Genomic DNA, 16,035 nt, shown 5'->3' on the forward strand with positions numbered 1-16,035 from the left:
GATTACAGGTGAGAGCCACGAAGCATTGTCAGACGCTTTCTTTTTAACTGGAGGATTGGCATGCTTACTTTTATGTCATGCTTTTCCCACAGGACCATGGCCATCAAGTCATGAAATAACATCACAACATGATGAAGTGATAGATTTACTCTTTGGACTTGTAGCTGTTGTACCCATAACGGAAGTGCAATATTTAAACTTCGCTTTCCTCAGTTTCAGTCTCATAGCTGTTACAGAAATATACTCACTTACCGTTGCATACTGTGGGCACCCACCTTAGTATCTACGGCTCTGTCTATAGAAGTCATTTATGCAAATGTTAACAGACTGGTTATCATAGGGCAACTGAGGCATTTCAGTCCTGTTTAAAAATCTGTTCAAAAATGAAGGAAAGCCAAGGGGTAAATCATATTTAACAGTTAATTTCAAAGGGCCTAAGGTACAAGGCAACATCATCACTGCCAAGTGAACAGAAAAGTTTCGTTCATTATTATTGTAGCAAAATATACAGAAAACTTGCCATTTTTAGATCAGTGGCACCACTCCCACTCTCATTATACATAACCATCGCCACTATCCGTCCTCCCCCTTCATTTTTAGCAAAAGCTGTTGAGGAGTTTTGCTGCAACCCTGCTTTCGTCACACACAGAAGCTTTAGCGTGCTATACAGTGTTCTGCTGGGACCGTGGGAAAGGAAGGATGAGGTTAATCAATGAGGGACTATTTCACATGAGCTTCTGTTAATGGAGTTTAAGATCTGAAAGCTTCTATTTAGATGCCATCAATCAAGAAGCTAATGGATCAGCATCCCCGCATCGCCACAACCATATAGGAGGCCCGAAGGGGCAGCACGGACCCTCAGCAGCTTCCTTGCTATTGCCCTAACAGAGGCGCAGGGGCCGGCTCAGCCTGGGCTGCAAGGAGAGAAGGGCTGACTCCAAGAGCAATCTCTACAGTCTTAAATTGACCTTTCTGGCCTCTTCGGGCTCCTCTAAGTCTTGACAAGCTCTCCACACTATCCCTCAAACTCCCACTTCAACCGGGCTCGCGCCTTTTATTGACGCAAGCCTCCCGTTCTCGCGGGATCTTGGGAGAGCGAGCCGGGAAAGGAGACCAAATCTTGAAATCTCGGTTGGCGCCGGCGCGGCCACAGCGGCTGCGGCTCCAAAGGGGCGGGACGTGGAGCCCAAAAGGGGGCGGGGCCTCGCTCCTGAGAGGGCGGGACGTAGCGCGAGGGGGAGGGGAGCGCGCTAGGGGCGGGGCCGCGGGCCGGGACCTGTTGAACGCAGGTATCGTTCGCTGGCCGCGCTCCCTCGGGACCGATGCGACTGCGCATGCTCTCCGGAGGCGCTGGGCCGGGAGCCGAGCGCCCGTGACGAACCGACTTCCAGGCTTGCGGTGGTTGCGGTGGCTGCGATGGCGATGTGAGTGGGCCCCGGGCGGGATGGTGCTGACCTGGGGAAGGACGCCTTCCAGCCGGACGCAGAACTCCTCCACCGCACAGGCGCGAGCCGAGGCCGCTCGGCTTGAGAGGTGAGCCCCGCACTGCCCCGCGCGACTTCCGACCCCGCGACCCGGTTCGGGTCCCTCTGCCGCGGGGCCGGACAGGAAGCGGCCTCGTCGTCTGGTCCGACTCCGCTGTCCTGGCCTCAGCCGGCGGTGGCCGGCGGTCGGAGCCCGGTCCTGGGCCCGCTGAAGGTCGGCGGGGACACGAGGGGCGCGGCACGCAGCCTGGCGCTCCCAGCCGGCCCTTCCCGCACCTCGCGCCCGCTGTCCAGCCCGCCCTCGTCCCGCTCCGTCTTCTCCGCCTGGCCCTGCGACCCTCGTCCGCTCTCCCCCCCGCCCCTGCGTGCCCTTCGGCCCCGGTGGTCCCTTGTTGTCGGTCCTGCTTTGCGCGATTTGCTCCCCTGGACTGTGTATCCCCAGTCGATAGCTCTCAGCCTTCGCTGACCAGTTTTCTGAGTGTTGACACTGTTTTCCTTCTTTGGTACTTCATCCTAGCTCTTTTATTAGTTATTAGCTTGTGGGAGGGTGGGGTTGGGGGGGGGGCTTTTTGCTTGTTTTGTTGTTGTGCCTAAGCATCTTTTTGCGCTAGTGTTCTCTCTGTGTTCCACCTTGCCTTCATAGGCCCTCACTCTCTTACCTCTTTGGCTACCCTGCTTCATTGCTTTCTGGCCAGTGGCTCCCAAAACCTCCGTGCTGAACCGATTTCTATTCTCTCGTCTTGGGTGGTTTTTGGTTTCTCATCATAAAACTTTTTCTTCTTTGTATGGATGGAGCCTTTTTATTCAGTCCATTTGTTTTACTTTTTATTACATCCCTAAAAAGTTGTAACACACCCTTGCCTCTTCTGCTTTCGACCTAATCTGGAGATACGCTCGGTATCCCTAGTGTTACTTCCTGAGAAGTCGATTTCATCTTTCTTCTCCTGAAAATATCGTCTGAAGAATGGCAGTACATGTTATTGAATCTTTAAGAAACGTATACCAGTTTATTTTATGAGAAACACTCTGGCCATTTATAAAGAGTTAAGATTTGGCAAAGGTTAATGCTCCAGTAACTCTAGTTGTCCAGGAACAAATCTGAAATGAAATTTAACCAAAACTTACTATATCAAATTTATTGACTTGGTGTTTTCACTCACTATCACGCCTGGTCGCATCATTTTGAGTCTGTTCTCTTTAATAAATGTCTGCGGTCTCTGCTAACAGGAATAGGGTAACTGCTCACTGAGGAGGAACAAAGGAGAATAGAAGTATTAATCTTTTGAATTGGGCAAAAGAATTTAATAAAAAAAAATTGGAGTCTTTCTTCTCTTCATTTCGAGCCAGATCTAATTAAAGTAAAACTTCTGTTTCTGTTGATAGTGGTGTAGTGTTGTATTCTGGAGGCATCTGCCGAGGCAATTATTTTCAGTAAAGTTTGCCTTTATTCTAGGGTTGAAGACCAACCGGATTATGTATCTCAATCTGGAATCTCAAAGCAGCCCACAGACAATAAATTCTTTCTTATGCTACCTATGCCAGGTAGGAATTAAATTTTTCTATTTCTATTTTAAGAAGGGAAATACCAAGGCAAAAAAAAAAATAGTTTTGCTCCTTGTTCAAGGTGGCTTACTCATAGAAAGCAGAAGGATCTGGTGTTGTTAAACCACATTTCTCTTAGAAAAGCTAGCATTCCGCGTGAATGATGACGAATTCGCCCTACATTTAACATTTTAAATGCTTTTCCAATGCAAATAAAATCATTGCTGTTTCTCAAAGAAGCTTGTTTTCCTCGAAAAGCAGATCTTTTTATCTGTAGGGAATTATCCATTAGAAAGTCACCATCTGCACATTCTTATTGTAGTGAACTGCTTTTATTTTCTTTGCAATTAAATAAGGGGTTTCTGTTATATAGCTGGCACAGGACTAAATGTCAAGAGATTTGAACCCATAGTATAACTCAGTAGTAGTTTGTAGAAACCATTTAGCTTCTAACCTCAGTGTCTCCACCTGTAGAGTGCAGTAATACTGCTGGCAACCCAGTAATCTAACTGTAGTCAGCCCTCATCATTTAAACGTGCTTGGGGCCACCACAAACAGAAATTTCTGTGTAAATATGCCATTTATGTTTGTTTAATTTTCTATTAGTAACAATTAAGTTGACTACTTAGATCTCTGAGGATCAAGCTAAACAGTTTAATTTTTTTTTCAGATTTCTGTGTAATATCTAGTAGAATACTAGTGAACTATGGATCGGCTTAGATTAGTTAATGTTCAGACACAATGAGCAGACATTGGATCACTCAGTATATAAAGCAGATAAATGCTTTATTTGCCAGGAGTTGGTACTCAAAGGAACTACAAGAATTCTATCTTTAGTAACTCTCTAGTTTTTTGCTATTGTCTTTTATATTCACTTTAGTTTCTGTAAACTATAGTCCCTGAAGACTTCTGGGTTGCTAGAGATTGTTTAGGAGATATAAAAGGCAAGGATTTCCTTTGCTTTGAATTGAGATATTGAGGAAAACACTACTTAGAGAACTGTGTGATCCGTGCATGTGTTTATTTCAGAGAGCAAGTGGAGATAAAGCATGGATATTTAAAATGCGTGGGGTTAGCTTGTCCTGAGTGTCAGGAAAAAGGCTGAGGAATGAATAGGAACTAGCTGCAGAGTCGTGATACCAAGAGCATTCTTACTGGATCCAGAGGCTTTCAGAAAAGTAGCATGCACATGTCAGAAGCACGCATGTTTTCAGGAATTTAGCGAGGCACCGCCACAGTGGTTGCATATTTTAAAGATTGGAAGTTTTTAACATGTACCTACATGTTTAGTTATCAAGTTATATATGCTAAACATAAAAATTGGTCTCTTTTATAGATATATAAAGGTGCCAGGTATACTGTGCTATTAAAGGATATCTCCTACTTAGAATACTTTTTACATAGTTCTTGTTATTATGAAGCCAACTTTGTGAATTATCTCTCAACCAAGAAACCATTCTGAGAAAATTATAGTGTATATTTCCTTTTAAGGAGTTTTGTTAGACCAGTCGTAATCAGAAATTATTTCTAAAGTATCTTGTGAGTATAGAAATCTGGGTCTGACCAAACGTAGTGGGTTCTCTGTAGGCATCTAGAACATTTCTGTTGCTGCATTTAGCTACAATTAATTTAGTCTGACCTAGAATTGGTATTCCTTTATTGAATCCCTTGAGGTTGCCCCATAGAATGCAAGTGCAGCATTCATAATTGTTTTTAGAACAGTGGTGACTGTCACATGGTGTTCAAGTTGCCAGTAAGTTAGACTTGGAAATGCTGCTCCCCCCTCGGGCGTTAAGTAACACCATCAGGGATTATCATCTCTGTGTGGGACCTCGGAAGCCTGTGTACCCCCAGCTGTCACTTCCCTGGAAGCCTGTACCAACCATCACTTCTGTCTTTTGCAATTGAGAGCTCCAGAGTTTCAGACTGCTCTATCCTTACTCGGTTTTAAGACTTAAAAGTAGTCCCCTATTCAGGTAAACAAGGCTAGAATGCGGGTTTTCTCCAGCTCCTTTATGTAAAATTCATAACGACTTTCCCACCACATAGTAATGTAATGCTTGTAGAGGAGTTTTGAAATAGTCCTCATATAGGTGAGCCAGGGAAATGTTAGGAGTGAAATCAGTAAATTGAGAATCTAATTGAAATCTTTAGTAGACTTTTCTCCCAGCCTTTGCAAATAGATTCATTGAATTTTAGTTGGAGCTAATCATTCTCCATTTAAAGTCCCCGGTCCTATAAATGAAGATATTTTCAAGTGATACACTTGAAAAATATAATTATAACTAGTTTTACTTGATCTGTATTATTTTGAATAGATATTTCCCTGAATAGAATTATTTAAAAATGATGATAAAAGTCACAAGATCAGCTTTTATTGATCATCATGCACCAAATACCATGTTTAGTGCTTTGTGTATATTATCTTTTAAACATTAATTTTCCAGCTAGAGATTATATAATTTTTCCATTTGAGAAAACAGATTTAAATCTGAATTGGAATTCAGGTCTGGTATTAAAGTTTCTAGTAGAATAACAACTCCGAGGAAGCGTAGGATGTCAAGAAAACTTGGTTTCCTACAATATTTTTTTAGAAAGGTTTGATTATTTTTACTGAGTCTTGTTTTCTCTTGAAGTAACCAAAGAAATATTTCAAGCACTGTTGAACATACCCTTGAACTAGACATCACATGATCATGGTGCTTCACTAGGCTTTTGTTTTGTTGACTCGTCTGAAGTCTTAAAGGTTTATAATAGCGTGGCTTATTCAAAGGCATTTTAGTCTATGGTGCTGGGAGAATTGTGTTTACACTAATGCATCCTTTAAAAGTTTATATGAACTGCTTTTAATAAATTGAATATTCCTTTTGTCTAAATAATAATGGAAGTAGGGTTTGTCCATTGCCACAGGAAAAGTTCTTTGTTCACCCGTTTTGTTACAGAAGGAAACCTAGACAAACTCTCAGAATAACTAATGCTTCCTATTGTCCTTCTTAAAATTTGCTGCCCTTTTTATGCCGTTGACATAGTGTTCTTTTTGTTGTTTATCTTAAAGAGTTCCTAATTAATGTCAGTTCTAATATTGGTAATAATGCATTTCCTTTCTAGTAGTCAGCTGTTTAGAGACAAACTTTAAAGAAATGAGAATAGATGATCTCTTCAAAGTATACTTTAGTTTGTGTGGCTGTGGGTGTGAGAACTTTAGAATTTCATTGGAAATACTGTTGATTGCATGGGAAACTGAATATAGTTAATTCAGTAAGGTAATTTTTTCCCACTAGTGTTGTGTTCTAATTTTTCCTCTAGTGGACACATTCATTTATGGCTTCATGATCATTAACTATTTTTTACAGCAGTGCTAATATGGACTTTAGAGTATTGTAAGTACAAATATAGGCAGTGGGTTGAACACGTTTTAATTCTTTGTCTTTTTTCGTTATTTCCTTTCTAAGTGACTTTGAAATAGTTTCTTTTCTATGTGACTTTGAAGCAAACATCTGAACCTTAATTTCTAGACTTCTAGGAGAAATAAATCAAGTAGCATAATTAAAGCTACCAGTGCAGGAGTTGTTGTGCCAAGTTGTAAGCGCCTGTATTTGCTTTTATTTTACTTTGCTGTTTGGTCTATATTTGATATCATCAGTGGAGAATAAAGCTGTTCAGAAACATGTCTGTCAAGCTACTCTTTCCTTTCCTCTGGAAGGTCTGTCCTCTCCCCTCCCCAAAGAAGAGAATCTAGTTCTGTAGTTTTAAATTTTCTGTATTCACGCAGTGTGCAAATGGCTGGTAAAATGCTAAGTTCAGAGTTCACTTTTGATAAGTGAGGAATGCCATCCAAAATGTCTAGATGTATGATTTTCCTTACTTAATGTGTCCTTTTTACTGTAACAACACTCATGAGTTCAGTTTTGCAGCAAGTCACCCTTTTAAATGAGTGGCTGGCTTTACTGCTGAGTATATGTACATGTACAAGTGATTCTGAGTAAAACAAAAGGTTACAAGTTATCTGAGTGGTAGTGATCTTTAGAGGGTGCTGCATGCCAGGTTGGCTGGGCCATATAGGGCAGGGTATGATCCAGTACTGAGCGTGGTAAGCGTCTGCAAGAAGCTTGCAAAGATGGATAGGGTGTCATGGCCTCAGTCAACCAGAAAAGAATATAAACCTAAGAATAAGATTTGCTCAGATTTTCAGAATCAGCCAGTCAGTGAACACTTAATCACAGGACCAGAATTTACAGACGATAGCAGACTTGATTCAAAAACTGCAAATCCAGATGTCATCAGCTGATTGTTTTCAGTATATATGCTGTGGTTTATGACTTGGTCAAGATTAACTCAAAGTAGCTATGTAAATTTAGAGTTCTAAATTTAGACTGAAACTCAGGAAAGCTAAGCATTCCTTTCATCGGGAGGCCCAGCTTTCTGCTAGTTGTGGGCTACAATCAGGATTGTTAGAAGAACTTTATGTTACTCACAAGAAAACAGCTTTCTCAAGACTTCTAGGTTCCTTCTATTTAAGGCCTCCTAATTATTTCTTTAGAGAAACCCAAGGAAACTGACATGGACTTTATATTCATTGCTATTAGATGCATTGAGGTAACCCCATTTTTAACCTCATTAGAACATTTCTCTATCATTTCTAATTAGCATACTTAAATTAACTTTGCATCTTAGATAGTCTTCCTGTTGTGAGGGAATCTGCTGTTCCTTCATTTGAGATCAGTTTCCATGTCTGTCATAATGTGAGCTGTATGGCTCCTTAAGTGCAAGCTAAACTATGTTAGATAGTATTTATCTGGAAAAAATGAACTTGTTCACAGTACTAAAGGAAAAAGTATTTCATGTCTTATGAGAAAATGATATATTAAATGCTAACAAGGAGCCTTTCAGGGAACATTTTTTTTTCTGTAGTTGGTATCATTTGGGTATTGTTTGGGCTATCATTATTACAGGTTCTGATTCCATTTATCTTATAGACCCTAAATTACAGGCAGAATTCAGAAACTAGCTGTTGCCTCCACCATTGCTGGAAGGGTGGCCCTTATATTCCTTGGACTGACAAGTATGGCATTTCTAATTTGTTCAGCTCCTTTTCCATCTGCCTTAGTAAACAGAATATCCCACAGGTATCTGTGATCCCATAGCTGAAGAGTTAAGGCTGCTTCTTGATTTCTGTGAGAGCAATTAATTTCTGTGGTGTCCAGTCCATCTTAAGGAACTTCTGAGCTTTGCCTCTCAATTTCAGGTGCTTCCCCATCCATAGTGTTGTAAAACACTAATGACTTCTAAGTTGAGGAAGTGTTTTAGGATTAGTGTGGGTGATGTAGGAGCATTTCTTGCAGTTTCTTAAAGTATCCCTTGGCAGTTATTTGGTACTAATAGCTGTCTCATCTGCCCTGATGGGAAGTTGGTATCTTGGTAGCTCTTAAGCTGTGCATGGCAGCACTATGCATTTAGAACTACTTCTGGGGCAATTAGTGTATGCACACTAGCCAGAATAGACTGGTTTACAGTAGAAGGTTGTGAGTGCATGAGATTTACAATTTTCTAGTGACCACACATTTTAAACACTGATGAAATTAGTTTTGAGGGGCTGGTGAACTGTCTCAGTAGATCAAGGTACTTGTTCCCAGTCTGATGATATGGACCCCACACAGTAGAAGGAAAGAATCTATTCCTGCAAGATGTACTTTTGACTTCCTCATGCATGCTGACATTGTGTGCTTCTGCATGTTAAATGCATAAAAATGCTGAGAAATGGGGAAACAGGTGCAAATAATTTTGGGTATTCTATCTAAAATACTGCCTTGAGATATGTCAGTTTCTGAAGTATCTGAAGGATAGTGTATCTAAAATACATATATATGCATTTATATATTATATATTATATATTATATATAATATATGCATTTTAGATACACTATCCTTCAGATAATGTATACAGAATATTATATCTAAAAATATAATATTCTTCAGCTACCAACTGAAGGATATTATATCTAAAATACTACCTTGAGATATGTCAGTCAGTAAATGAAGTTCTGAAGACATGGCTTGGTGGTTAACAATACTTGCTACTCTTGCACAGGACTCGAGTTTGGTTGCCAGGACCCATGTCAGGCAACTCATAGCCACTAGGGAATCTGGCCCCTGAGGGCACCCATACACAAGTACCCATACATACACATAAAAGGTTTTTAAATATTTTTGAAAGACATGTTGTGGAGGATAGTCCTATGTCAACTTGATACAAGCTAGAGTTACCTGAAAGGTGCAACCTCAACTGAGAAAATGCCTCCATAAGATCTGGCTCTAGGATATTTCTTAATTAGTTATTGATAGGGAAGGGCCTACATGGGCTCTCCCTGGGCTGGTAGTCCAGGGCTCTATAGAAAGCAGGCTGAGCAAGCTTGTAAACAGCACGCTCCATGGGCCTGCATCAGTTCCAGGTCTTCCCTGTCTGACTTTCTGTTTCTTTCCATGATGAACAGTAATGTGGAGGTGTAAACCAAAACCAAATAAATCTTTTCCTCCCAATCTTGCAAACCCTTAACTAAGATACATGTCAATATAAAAAAGGAAACATGATTTTTTTTTTTTTTTTTTTTTTTTTTTTTGGTTTTTCGAGACAGGGTTTCTTTGTGGTTTTGGAGCCTGTCCTGGAACTAGCTCTTGTAGACCAGCCTGGTCTCGAACTCACAGAGATCCGCCTGCCTCTGCCTCCCGAGTGCTGGGATTAAAGGCGTGCGCCACCACCGCCCGGAGGAAACATGATTTTTGTACTAAATCTTCAATATATATATATATATATATATATATATAAAATATATCAGCGTATTTTAATCTACCCCACCTTTTCTGTTTTGTTTTTAGAGATAGCACTCACTGAATAACCTGACTGGCCTGGAACTAGCCATGTACACCAGACTGGCCCCAAACTGACAGAGATCTCTTGCCTTTGCCTCCTGAGTGTTAGGATTAAAAGTGTGTAATGTCATGTCTGGCCCTAATATTTTTAATTCGCTACATATAATGCTCAAAGTAGTACCAGCACAATAAAGCTAGGTTTAGTAGGTATCTTACTTCAGGTTTCTATTGCTGTGAAGAGAGACCATGACTATGGCAAGTATTATAAAGGAAAATATGTAATTGGGGCTGACTTACAGTTTCAGAGGTATAGTCCATTATCATCACAGTGAAAAGCATGGCATCAAGCAGGTAGACATGGGGCTGAAGAAGGAGCTGAGAGTTCTACATCTTAATCTGAAGGCAACAGGAAGTGAACTGTGACCCACACTGGGTGTAGCTTGAGCATGTGAGACCTCAAAGTCTGCCCCCACAATACATACCTCCTCCAACAAGGCCACACCTCTAATAGTGACACTCTCTATCGGTCAAGCATTCAAATATGAGTCCATGGGGACCATTTGTAGTCAAACCACCACAGCAGGGAAATCTAACGTGGCTTCACGTTAGATTAAAATTAAATTAAGAAATCGGTTCTTCGGTCATACTAGACACCCCTTTGTTGTGTTCTCCATTTTGGACAGAGCGTTTTAGAAAGAACAAAAATGACTTTCAGATTATCACTGAATTTTTTTTTCTTGAACTAACTTTTCCTGAGGTATTACAAGGTATTTTTTTTTTCTCCCTGTTTATCAGATTTGCTAGGCAGGAGTGGCAAAATCCTTTCTTTTCTCCATAAGGGCTTTTTGACATAAATTTCTCACTGAGTACTAGAGTCATCTCCTTGTCTGGATTAGGGTTTGTGGCTTGCTCAACTGAATTATCTGTTGGTGATTTAGGAAATTGTGCAGAACGGATCGTTTGATTGGCCTCCAGATTATTGAGTTCTGCATTCTGTTTTGCCAGGGCTAGAAGAGTAAACCATTTAGTCTCAGATAAGTCAGCTGATTTTAATAGCTTCAGAGGCCAGGGTTAAATTGATGGGCTCTGAGCCAGCCCTGGACTGTTCAAGAGGCTGTGATTCTCATGGCTTGTGGAGGTTGCAGAAAGGTCCTTGCATTGGAGAATGCCCTAAGCGTAACTGTAGCAAAAGAAAGAAGGCTTTTCTAGCACTTGCTTTAGTTCTTGAGACAGGACAGACCATGACCTTTTTTTTGTGAGTGTCATAAAAATCTGTATAAATTAGAGATTGATTTGATGATCCATAGAATGAATTTGCACTTTCTGAATTTGGCTTGTAGTGTACAGTTTTTGTCCTTATTTTTAAATTTTTAAAGTTGACAACTTTTTTTTTAAGTTTTATTTATTTATTTTTTTAATTTATTTATTTATTAAAGATTTCTGCCTCCTCCCCGCCACCGCCTCCCATTTCCCTTCCCGTCCTCTGATCAAGTCCCCCTCCCTCACCAAAAGTTGACAACTTTTAAAAGTAAGATTTTACCTTGAGGGGAAAAAAACGGCTTCCTACTTCCTCTTGAAAATTTTATATCACCAATAATTGCCACCAAGCATAAACTGAGGATCACAGAATATGTTTGGTTCCTCTTGCAGAGAGCCAGCAAGAACTGAAGGAGTCACGCAGCATTTGCTTAGCGTTTCATAGGTGAAAAAAACCTAGTTTGTGACAAGAGAATCACAGACATGTTTAATGACCCTAAGAGCCCTAAATTTTTCTTTTTCCTGTTATCCCTTTACCTTTTTTTAAAAATTTTATTTCTCTTCGCAATTCATTAAAATATAACTGCCTGTGTTTTAGAGGGTAACAGTGACAGTCACAGTGATTTATAAGCCTCATCTGCATATTTGTACATTTATATGATTCTTTTTAAAGTTGCTTAGTAAAAAGGGAAGGATGTAAGGAAAGGCGATAGCAGCAACATAACAAAGAGCACAGCAGGATATAGGAACTGGAGGAGAGGGAATATACACCAGTAAAGGCGCTTGTTTATCGGTGCCTGTTTTCAATATATCCATATCATAAGTCCTTTCTCCAAATTGGTTTATTTTAGATAGGAGAAAAATGATCATTTCTGTTCATGGAATCTTTAATAATAGTATCTTAAATATTTCTAAATTAAATTTGAGAACCTTCCATGTGTCTGGCCATAGATATGGCTCAATAAACAGTAACCAGAATTTCCCATTTTTATAGAAGTTTATATTTTAGATATAAGAGTAATAAGACTGGATTTGGTACCATTTACTTACAATTAAGTTATTTAGAAGAAGTAGACAGATTGGAAATTCAGGACCAGCATGGGATATGTAGCGATACCCCGATTTTAAAAGATAGTAGGCAAAGTGTTGTAGGTTATTTGTAAACTGTGTGAAGATTTATTGTTGTGATTAGTTTAATAAAGAGCTGAATGGCCAATAGCTAGGCAGGAGAGATAGGCGGGATTTCCAGGGAGAGAGGAAAAGGAGGAGAAATCTAGGTGTGCCAATTACTCCAGAGAGACTCCAGCGAGACATGGAGAGAATTGGACATACAGAATGAAAGATTAAAAAAAAAAAAAAAAAACTATGGCCGGGCGGTGGTGGCGCACGCCTTTAATCCCAGCACTCGGGAGGCAGAGGTAGGCGGATCTCTGTGAGTTCGAGACCAGCCTGGTCTACAGAGCTAGTTCCAGGAGAGGCTCCAAAGCCACAGAGAAACCCTGTCTCGAAAAAACAAAAAACAAAAAAAAACTATGATGTAAAAACAATGATCAATATCAGTAGGTTGAGTTATAAGAGCTAGTGGAACAAGTCTAAGCTAAATGCCAAACTTTCATAATCAATAATAAGTCTCTGTTAGTTTGCGAGCAGATGGCCAATGAAAAAGCTTACTATAGTAAAGTCTTTAATATTTTAAAGAGACATAAGAACTTAGGAAACCAATAGGGTGTGGCAGGATGATGTGGCCAGGGCAGGCCTAATTGAGAAGCTGGTTTTTGAGTCTAGCCCCAGAGAAGGTAAAGGAGTGACTTATGTACATACCTGGAGGGACAAGAGCTCCAGAGAAAAGTGGATGCAAAAACTTTGGGGCCATCTAGCATGCTTAAGGAATAGAAAGGAGTTGCATATGGCTGGAGAGGGCAGCCTGCTAGGAGTTGAGGTCAGAGAAGTTAGGAAAGAACTGCATAGACCAGGTATGGATACGTGCATTCACTGTCAGAGGACTCAAGACTGTAAAACTGAGCGGTCTGAGCAGCTCAGACACTGGAGTCCGTAGTCCTTTCCTTCTTTGCTAGTCCTAATCTGTGTGATCAAAAATGTATTCCATCCTAGACACAATGAAGAAAGTGAGGTTCAGAGCGAAGATTTTTCTTCAGTTTATATTCCATGAGTAGGGTCAGGTTGGCCACATTCCATGGGCAGAATAATTTGACATCAAAAGAGATTGTTCTCAGTCTCGGACTAGCTAACCATTTGGCTTGGAAAAGAGGAAAGAAGTGGCACGCAGTGCACCAGTCTGCTACTCTAGCCATCAGATGTTCCATGTGTAACCTGTCGGAAACACATGACATCCCTTCCTAAATCAAAACAAAACTAAAGAACTAAATGAACCCACTGTGTGTTACATTAATCCTAGGTCACTGAGAGATCTGCAAGTCCGGTTACCTAGAAATAAAACACCAGGCTGCCCCACCCCATCCCTCCTACATGTGCCAATATTTTATGATAAAATCAGAAACAGAATAGTAAAAAGTCTCCCATTTGGGAAAACAAACAGTAGGAAAGACTTTGTAGTTGAGAGCAATGCTGGACTGGAATGATGAAGATGCTCTGTCCTGCAGTGGAAGAACACCTGTGTTCTCTGCATTAGGAGGCCTCTGATTGCTGCTGTCTGGATTCTTCCTTGTGTTAACCTCCATGCAGCTACATTAAAGCTCACGCTCAGTTTTCATAGCCTTCCTTTCATAGCTTCCTGCTATTGCAAATTCTATACCTAGTCACAGGCTTTTGTCCATTATTTCTTTGACAAATACTGTTCTGTAAAAAAATTAAAGTGTTGCAAGGAGAGGGCCCACTTGTTTGTCCCAGCTACCCGGCTAGCTTAGCCCCAAAATAACCACACAGAAACTGTATTAATTAAAACACTGCTTGGCCCATTAGCTCTAGTTTCTTATTGACTAATTCTTACATCTTAATGTAACCCATTTCTATTAATCTGTGTATTGCCATGTGGCAGTGGCTTACCAGGTAAAATTTCCAGCGTCTGTCTCTGGTGGATCCATGGTGTCTCTCTCTGACTCTGCCTCCTTTCTCCCAGAATGCCATTTAGTTTTCCCCACCTGCCTAAGTTCTGCCCTATCAACGGGCCCAATGCAGTTTCTATATTAACGAGTGAAAGCAACACAAAGACAGAAGGACCTCCTACACCATAAAAGGACTTCCATAATATTTTCCTCTTCTATTTTCTGTGATAGCAACTCACTAAACTTCCTTTGTGGATGTGGTTCATATGCTTGCCCTTTCTTTATATACCTACTTCATTTTAATAGCCTTATTTTTATCTTTATCTTCATCTTTGTCTCTCATTTTAGTGGCCATTGTCTTTAAACTATTAGTAATAACAGGCACTTGTCGGCAACACCTTTAACCCAATCTTAACTCTTTATATCAACAATTTTTAGAATTCCTTTGAGAAAGGTAGTCATCCTGTTTTAGGATATTGGAATATTTGGCTGCAAGGCCCCAGTTTCTGCCCCTTTATTTCCTTCCATCTTGACTCACAAATCAGCCAAAGTAAACAGCAAAGAACCACCCACACACAACCAGTGTGGTTCAGCTACTTTTCTGGGGCTCTGGACACCTGGTCTTAGAGGTCATTGTAGATATTTTTGCAAGTTGTTTTTGCTATATGTAAGGGAGCTTATCAGTATTTTAGTAGTGTGTTTCCTTGTTGCCTGCAATTACTGAGCTAAAACCAGGTACCTTAGGATTTTGTTGCAACTGTACCCTACCTCTGGTAATTGATTCATATATTTTAGGGTTCTATTATAGCTGTACCCTACTTCTCATATTAAATTCTTTATATAAGAAAAGCCCAATTATTGTAGCAGAGATCCCAAAATGAAAGGAACTTACAAGAGATCTAAACTTATCTCTTGCCCATGTAATGGGTTACTACTGGTTTATGTGAGATGGATGCTGTGTACCTTAAAGCCGATGAAAATCTGAGGGAGGCAACATCTCAGGCCTGAAATCTCAAAACCTTATTGTTATCTTTCTACTATACTGTATGTGCTTACACCTTTCCTTGTGATTACTGAGCCCATCGGGATCCAGAACTGACCTATACTTACTTCTGTGAAATGGGGAGCCTCTTATCTAAAGATACATTGATTTGATCGATATTAATCTTTATTATTGTTGATGAGATTACTAAAGTAGCAGCCTTAGTACTTGGCACATTCTACACCCTCATGACAAAAGAAACAGTGAAGAATGAACATGATCATTTTAATGTTTTTGGAATACAATTATGTTAAAGGCAGACTTTTTCATCTAAATATTTGAAATGTAAGGAAAACTACAGCGTAGTCAAACAACCTTTTGTCATTATTTTAGATACTATGTTTTATGCATATGTGTCTGTATGAAATGCATGCATATGCATGAAATTTCAAAAATCACTACTTTATTATTATAAATGAGAAATTCTACATCTTAAAAATTATTGATAAGCTTCCAGTGTTTTAGGTATTATTGAGAAGTGTTTCTGAACCACTGAATTAAGAAAGTACTCCATATTTCACTGTGCAGTCTATATATGTGAATCCTTAATAGAAACACATAATAGTGCTGAAGTTAAAATGTATTCCCTAGCCTTGAGGAGGGTGTAGGTCCTGTATGTAAATTGTGAATATTAAGTAATACATAAAGATATATAGGTATTTTTAAAATAGATTTTGTATCTCTAATTTTATTTGAGATTTTATTGCTTCTTCCTCCTAGGGGGAACAATATATTTTTAACAAGAATCAGTAACTGGAAATACAAGATTGGTTATTTAATAATGTAAAGTGAAGATTTGATCAGCAGAGGTAAGCATATG

General features: G+C 39.9%; 1 protein-coding gene across 6 annotated transcripts in view; it reads left to right on the forward strand.

Annotated features, from left to right (window-relative positions):
* Positions 1–1,331: 1,331 nt before the first annotated feature.
* Positions 1,332–16,035, forward strand: part of Fam135a (family with sequence similarity 135 member A) — a 74,159-nt gene continuing 59,455 nt past the window's right edge. For 4 of the 6 annotated variants that reach the window (XM_041655782.1, XM_041655786.1, XM_041655785.1 and 1 more), the window contains exons 1-3: positions 1,332–1,533; positions 2,938–3,026; positions 15,936–16,024. The gene's annotated coding sequence lies outside the window, so the exon portion shown is untranslated. The remainder of the gene's footprint in view (positions 1,534–2,937; positions 3,027–15,935; positions 16,025–16,035) is intronic. The other 2 variants (XM_041655783.1, XM_041655784.1) reach the window with 2 other exon arrangements.

Source organism: Microtus oregoni, unplaced genomic scaffold, assembly GCF_018167655.1.
Source record: "Microtus oregoni isolate MIOR12 unplaced genomic scaffold, Mior012 000007F_ref0000211, whole genome shotgun sequence".
NCBI classification, from domain to species: Eukaryota; Metazoa; Chordata; class Mammalia; order Rodentia; family Cricetidae; genus Microtus; species Microtus oregoni.